General features: G+C 35.1%; 1 pseudogene; it reads left to right on the forward strand.

The window, feature by feature from the left end:
- Positions 1-808: 808 nt before the first annotated feature.
- Positions 809-8,033, forward strand: LOC108719733 (annotated as a pseudogene).
- Positions 8,034-8,676: the final 643 nt, after the last annotated feature.

Below are 8,676 nucleotides of genomic sequence, written 5' to 3' on the forward strand. Positions count from 1 at the left end.
TTGAGGCAGATGTATTATTGATGAACTCTCTTAGTGCCCCTCTTTGTGATTCAGCAACTAGTGATGAGCGAACTTTTTCGCCAGCCATGGATTTGCTGTGAAATTCCACATTTTGTCATATGCAATTTTTTTTTTAGAAACTGCAGCAAAGCTGTAGTATATTTTCTGCAACAAAAAAGTCATTGTGACAAAAAAAAATGCAGCAACAAAAAAAAACACCCATTGACTTTAATGCATTTGGACAAAAAAGTCACCTTAAGAAAAAAACATCCATTGAATTGTTGTGAATTTTTGATGCCAATTGACTTCAATGTGGTTTTTGAATTTTTTTTACAGTTTTGCAAATTTTTTGGCGAAATGGAACGAATTCTCTTACCACTAATAGCAACAAATTCCTTAGCCGCATTTTCTAGAAAGGACAGTTGACACATTTATCAATATAGATTTGTACTTGACAACTTTGAGCATCAGAACATTTTCATTTGGTTTCAGTACTCAGTGCTGTGTACTAACAAACACATATGTGACTTATATTAACAAGATCAAATCCAGTTGGGTGCCCTTACTATAACCTTATGTTTATGTGTCATAGATATTTTTGCATGACTGAAATATACAGAAAGTATTTAGTAGTAGGTGATCCAAATATGAATATAAATCTATTCTAATCTATTAGACTCTAATGTACATTTTTTGCTGCCTTTAGGTAATTTGTATAACTTTTTATTGTCTGCAGTTTAAAATGTTTAGTTTTTCCTTAAAATGTGCTTACATCTCTTCTTTGATTTGCTTCCAGACTGCTGTTAAAATGAGTGAAACTACATCTACCAAGTTTTCTGTGGCTCAAGCAAATTCCTCAGACAGTGCACATGCTGGATTTGCACGAGTCTCGCATCTGCAAGAACCTTCTTCCACCCAGAGGGTTTGCTTCTTTAAAAGTGGAGACCCAGAGTTCAGTGGAATAAAGATGGTGGTATCCAACTGATCCTTCAAGACATTTGATGCCTGTTAGATACCTTGTCTATAAAAGTCCCTTTGCCTTTTGGTGTTAGGAATATTTCTACACCCCATGGAATACATCATATAACTTCCCTTGATGAACTTAAAGATGGAAAATCATATATTTGTTCCCATCATAAAAAGATAAAGCCCATCAACCTTGAAAGAGCAAAGAAAAAGCCATTACTGTGGCAGAGCAGCCGGCCAATTGGTGCTCTCCGTCTTGTGGCTCCGTAAGCTCAACAAAATGATGTTGTACCATTTCAAAGAAAGAACACTATAGTGCTGGGGACCTCAAAGAAAATCATGATTTTCAAAAATGGAGACCCCTCAACAAAAGGACTAAGCAAAACTTTGACTCCTTCTTGGATCAGGTGGTGGAGGCCTTGCAATACCCAGTTTTCAAGCTGTACAACTCTGATGGACGACGGGTAAAAATAAACCTAGCATGTCAGCATCATAGTTCATTGCCAGATTAGGGCTTTGGGCTATTGGGCTGTAATGAATAGCATATATTTCATTAGCTAATTTTAATTATATTCATGAATCACATGCATCCATTTAACTTTTATAGCACAAAAGAGCAGCTACGTTCCAACACACACTAGATTCTGTCATTAGGATGTCCATCTGTTTGTTATCTATGGAGTTATTAAGGGAGATAATTACATCAAAACTTATAAGAAGATAAAGACAACAATGTTGGTGTATTAAACTACAATAGAATAACCACACTCTTTTTTTTCATTATTGGTTTTAACACAAAACATTCGATGTGAAGAAAACGGATTAAAATTCTAATTTAAAAGTAACAGATTAAGGCTACAGGAAGTTCAGTGATGGAATGAGATAGAAGGGGGTTGTCCATGTTTGACCACGACCATGACATACATTGTTTCATGTGCACACACTTGTGAATTTTTTATTATTATTTTGGTTGAAATCTATTTGTGATGAGTGATCATATTGATGAAGTTTTTATATTTATTGTACAAAACATGGAGGTCTTTCCTGTTGTCTAGACTTGGGTAGAAACTGTAACTGCAGGTACTGATTTAGCAAGTAATCAAATTTCTGTTATGAGCTTTGATTAAATAATATTTTCAGTTCTAAGTGGAAGGAAATAGTGGGGCCAGCAATGGCCAAAACCAATGATCCGTCATCAAAATTCACAGTAAATTATCAGTATTATAACTTAAAATCCATTTTGCCTTAATATATTTTACTGTCCTTCTATGAACTTTAAGGAAAAATCAGCAAGCACTCCGGAAGCCTCTTGTAGTAAGTAAAAATATCGCTTTATTTCAAATACATTAAAACCATTGCATCCTGACTTGTTTCGTATCTGAGGGATACGTAGTCATAGGCATAACTTCACAGAAACTTCTAACGGCTTTTAAAGGAGTTTTGAGGAAATGACATCATACGCTGGTAATCCGATCAAACAAGGTGTTTAACATTCACTGAAAGCTCCTGTTATTAACTATTTCGAAGCTATAGTGCAACTTAAAAATGCCGTTTTCAAACAAATAATCTTAAAACCTTTATACTATAAGGCAAAATGTTATTGAAAAAAAGCTCATCAGAAAAATAAAATAGAACCTTAGAAAATTACATATATAATAATATAATGATATAGTATAATAATAAGCTCTGTTGAAAACCACTGAATTAGGCTGCTTTGCACTTAAATCTTTTTTCATAAATATATATAATAGATCCATAGGATTTCAGAGCATATTTAATCAATTAAAAATTATTAACTATTGTTTATTTTTCGGCAAACATTTTAAGCCAAAACTATGTACGGTTCTATATGGTTATTGAATTTTACTCAGATGGAAAGCAACATAACGAGGAAAACTAAGGAAAAACTAAAGAAAAAAGGAAATACAAAAAATAAGGAAAATATGTAGATTAAAGTTAAAAGTTAAAAGACGCAACGATCTTAGTTGCCAACATAATATATGTACAACAGAAAGTAGCTTCTCAGAGCTTATTTGAAATCATGTGGTTATAAAGGATGAAATGAGCTTGAGGAATATTTAGAAATTTAAACAAATAGACGTATAGAGATGAAATATTCAGAAAATTGGACTCGCACCAGGGTGCTCAGAAACCTAAACATGGCAGGCTATGTCAAATCTACAATTAAGACCTGCAGGTTGTCGAGTCCTTAGTGTGAAAATCCAAAAAGCTTCTCTATGGAGAAGTTTCTCCATTAAGTTCCCTCCTCTGTATGCAGGCTCAATTTTTTCTATACCCTGAATATCCAGATATTTAATGTCTCCATTGCTGCATTCGAGGAAATGTCTCGACACTACTGAGGAATTTCTCTGAGATGTTATATGATTAATGTGCTCCCTCATTCTATTTTTTAAATTTCTTGAAGTACAACCGACATATTGTATGCCACATTTTGAACAACTTAGTAAATAAGTAACAAACTTGGTGTTACAGTTTATGAAGTAATTCATTTTAAAGGATTTACCTGTGCTGTTACTTTTAAACTCCTTAGATACTAGTATCCTTTCACATGTAACGCACCTATTGGCACCACATTTGTAGGTGCCTTTCGTTTGTAACCAGGTTTTTCTCTTTACTTTACCTGGTACAACACTAGGTGCCAATAGGTTACCTAGTGTAGGTGCTCGTCATGTGACGAATTTACAACCATCCCTAAGAATATTGTATAAGCTTACATCATTGAACAAAATGGGTAAATTTTTCCTAACGATTGTTTTAATCTTCTGATATTGCCTGCTAAAGGAAGTAATAAACATAGGTTTGTCGTTTGTTTTATTGTTATCACTATCCTTATTTTTTACTTTTTTATGATCATTTAAGAGGGTCATTCGATCAGTCCTAAACGCTTTTAGAAAAGACGATTCCAGAAGATTAAAGGAATAATTTCTCTGACTTAACTTTTGTTTACGTGATTGACCTGGGGTTTTTACACCCAGGCCACTTTCTTTAGCGGGTGAGATATTTCCTATTACTCATCCAGCGAATATATCAACTAGTAATTTGTATTAGGACTGTGCAGCTGTTATTTTCCCACTTCTATGAACTTTGAAAATCTCCTCCATGTATTCTCCAGGTGTACTTAGTAAAATAACTGATTTAGGGTTAATTATCATAAGATGAAAAGAATTGCCCATGAAAGTATCTTGAAATTTTCCCAAACATGATTCTCTTGTATGGATTTTGGAGTATTTCTTGGTGAAGTATTGTATGTGTTCATCCTTTGATATAGACATTCTCCCCCTTTAATGCCACAGTGCCATCTACATGTACAACATTTCCATTCTCTTCCTTTTTCATGCAATTTAAAACATCATTTTGACTCTACAGAAATGTAGTAACATTCAGAACCATCTACATTGTCATATAACAATGATATTGGGGCATAACTATCCCAATGTGGACACCTATAGGGTCCTAGTCAACCATAATATCTATCTTTTTTGATTACAGTCATTTACCCAAGTAAAATCCATTCCCATAGTCCCAGTGACCTAATTTATTTGTCTAATCGTTTATATGGAACAGTATCAAAAGTATCAGTGGAATCCAAATATGTCAGCAACTTTGCTTACATCCAGGTTACATATTACCTTCTGATAGTAGATAATCAGATGGGTTTCACCTAATAAGTTCATTTAAAATATAAACTTAAGGGGCTCTTGCACCCATTTGTGTTCTTCCACTTGAGCTTCCCCTCTAGAGTAGGATTTTAGTGTTGATTCCTTTCCTTTTTTTAGAAAAACTTTTTGGAATGTTTTTGATCTCTTTCACACATACACAGTGGGGTTCATTTATTAACACTGGGTAAATTTACACCTGGGCAGTAACCAATAGCAACCAAACAATGGCTAGCTGCAGGTTGAATGCTGACTGGAATCAACTGATTGCCATGGGTTACTGCCCAGAAGCAAATTTGTCCAGTGTTTATAAATTATCCCCAAAGAGTTTTCTTTTGAGATCAGCATTAATTAATTGTAATGATCCTGGTTGGCTGAAGGAATACTGCGCTTTTCAGTTCCAGTAAGTTTTTTCTGTTGTTGTTTTCAAAAAATGATCCACCTAGTAGCATTAGCAAATCTATTAATAAATATTAACATTACATTTTGGATATAGATTGATAGATATATGCGCACCACATCTGCATCACCACATTCCTCAAGAAATGTTGTCAGCATCCTGTTGCGGTGCACATTTTGCACTGAATATTTTTGTGTACTGTAAATAAGTGAATGCTTTGTTGAACTTTTATGTGATATGTTGGATAGCACCCAGATGCTTCCAATTATTTAGTGAGTGCCAATTGTGGATGATCTATACAAAAACATTCACTTTGCTTCTAACTCATTAGCTCATTCCACTTCTTCATCCATGCACCACCTCTATTTGCCATTAGATCCTATACCTATATAATGACATAGTTTTAAGGCTCATTGACCCATTCTATAAAATTATTTTTGTCAAAATACAAAAAAACCAAAAGCCAGTAATTAGATTACTTAGCCTACTTTCAATCTGCAATTTACTAAAAATAATGTGAATTTCTTTTTTTCAAAAACTATCCAGGTGTCATACTTTCTATCCTTTATACCTCAAATATCAATTAAAGAAGAATTTATGTTTAAGAATAAATGTGGTTAGAAATTCTGTATTTTATATTTAAAACTTAGAAATCTGTGGTTCAGCAACGCTGTAAAAATAATGTTCCATTGTTCAAAAGAGACTAAAACATGCTAAGATAAACATAGGTCCGGGACTGTATGGTATTCATCCCAGGGTACCTAGAGAGCTTAGCTCTGTGATTGCCAAACCTCTTTACCTAATTTTTCAGGATTCATTGAGGTCTGGCATGGTGAAGAGAGACTGGCGAATTGGTAATGCGGTGTCGCTATTCAAAAAGGGATCACGTTCTCAGCTTCAAAACAATAGGCCGGTTAGTCTGACATTTTCAAAGCTTTTGAAAGGGGTATTATAGGATAAGATACAGGACTTCATTGCAAATCATTGCAGGTTGCCAGACTAATTGAATTTCCTTTTATGAGAAGGTGAGCAGAAACCTTGATTCTGGGAAGGCAGTGGATGTGATCTACTTAGACTTTGCTAAAGCATTTGATACAGTGCCACACAGAAGGTTACTGGTTAAATTAGGAATGTTGGCCTCTAAACTGGTTAGAGGGATATAAGACTTAAATTATGAGGGTAGACTGTCAGGGTTGGGGTTGTTTTTTCTGAAAAAAAGATGCTTGTGAGAGAACATGATTAGACTTTACAAGTACATTAGAGGACATTATAGACAAATAGCAGGGGACCTTTTTACCCATAAAGAGGATCACCGTACCAGAGGCCACCCCTTTAGACTAGAAGAAAAGAACTTTCATTTGAAGCAACGTAGGGGGTTCTTCACAGTCAGGACAGTGAGGTTGTGGAATGCACTGCCGGGTGATGTTGTGATGCTGATTCAGTTAATGCTTTTAAGAATGGCTTGGATGATTTCTTGGACAGACATAATATCCAATGCTATTGTGATACTAAAATCTATAATAAGTATAGATATGGGTATATATAGTTTATGTGAGTATATGGAGGGGTCAGTGGGAGTGTGTGAATCTATGGATGCTGGGTTTAGTTTGGAGGGGTTGAAGTTGATGGGCTTTGGTCTTTTTTCAACCTAGTTTAACTATACTGTAACTATATAATTATGTTCACAGTAGTTCACCATCTTGCATCTTGTTAGGTAATTTTTTACTGCACATGTTCATAGTGTCTTGGGTTTCTGTTAAGAAGCTAAGCTTAGAGGTCAGAAATCATCAATGCACTGTAATTTGAATTGAGATTGACCACAAATGAGCTGTCAATTGTGAATTTTATATTATATATATATATACTCTATATATACATACAGTATATTGTGAGTTGATCCATAAGCTCAGATGACTGACAGAAATTAGCAGAAAGAAGATGGGGCTACTGGGGGCATATTCTAGTACAGATAGTCCATGCTAAAGGACTGTGGTGGCCATGGGCTAGTAAAGATGCCCAAAAAATACAGTGTAGACTTTCTAGCCTACATCTCCTAATGCCATAACAGTAGAAGATGCCCTATAATAAATTACATTGCACTCATATAAATAAGTGTCTTTTAAATTACATGTGCCATTTGATGCTGCAGCATGTGTTACTAACACTGGTGTTTTGATGTACAAAGAACACCTTGCAGGATGTATACTAGTAACTAAGTCTCCAAGCCATCATTTATTATATCCTGGGTGGGCTGATAATGATTAGCTGTATCACTATCAGCCTTCAGCTCCACGTATCAACTGTCACTGATTTTCTATGTGCAGTTCAGAATTGACTTTTGCAAATTGCTGTTACTGTGTATGATATTATTTAAGAACAATTTATTTGCATATATACAGGTAATATACAGGTAATACATCCTTATTGGAAACAAAACCAGCCTATTGGCTTTATTTTATGTTTACATGATTTTCTAGTAGACTTAAGGAATGAAGATTCAAATTACAGAAAGATCCATTATTTGGAAAACTCCAAGTCCCGAGCATTCTGAATAACAGGTCCCATACCTGTAGTAGATAAAGTTGAACTGAGACAGATAACTTGAGCTTCAAATTGATTATTAACTATGCCTGTGTTATTTACCGAAAAGCCTGTGCTGTGTATATTGATTATTCAGCTGATTCTATCAGAGTAAGTTATTACCTTTAATCTTTTTTATCTTTGGCTTTCAAATGCAATTTACAATGTTTAATCCATCATTTATCCATCCAATCCTCTAATAAAACCATTCTTTTTGTTTACAGATTCTCAGTATTCGGGCTCTGTTACTGAGTTCTGGAACAGTGGTGGCAGCAGGACAAGAGTCCTTCAAATATGCAAACTATGAACCTTGAAGGGAATATCTGCCTGTAAAACTACCGGGCATTTCCAATCAGTTACACCCAAAACTAAGATCCAAGCAAGTTATGAAAATCCATGAGTATTATTAATGTTTTAAGACTGAACAATATGAAATACTGGCACACAGTTAGAAATGGGCATAATATTTTGGCACATTTTTATTTAAATATTTGTTTTGGCTGGCAAAAGGAAAATGTAAATAGTAGAAGCAAAATATATGCAAAATGGTTAAAGTATAAGGCAACCCTTGCTTTGGGTTGGAAATGTATGTCAAAGAGCACAGGTCATCGCAAACTTACATTTTTAAGCTAAAGTGTGCTTAAAATACATAAATAAAAATGCTTGTATAAATTTATAGGATATTTAATTATAGGTTAAGATAGTAAGGAACTCTTGGGTTCTGTTCAGCTATTGGCATGTTTGTTTGAGGACCATGAAGTAAGACCACCACAAATATGAACCAATGCACTAACCTATAGCAGTGTGTCTCAAACTGGGAGACCAGCATCAACTACAACATGTACTAACAAATCTGGAGTAGGTTTAGAAGATTCTTGCTTCTCAGCATATTGTAGCTACTAGTGATGTGCAGGTCGAAGGACCCGGGGGTCAGGCAGGTTCAGGCTGACCTCAATCCCCCATCTGCGGGTCCACAGGCGGGTTTGGGTTGAGCTCTTCTGCCAGCTCTCCCTGCCTGCGACCTTACACTTCCGGCATCTGTCTTCCAGTTTT

Source organism: Xenopus laevis, chromosome 6S, assembly GCF_017654675.1.
Source record: "Xenopus laevis strain J_2021 chromosome 6S, Xenopus_laevis_v10.1, whole genome shotgun sequence".
Lineage (NCBI taxonomy): Eukaryota > Metazoa > Chordata > Amphibia > Anura > Pipidae > Xenopus > Xenopus laevis.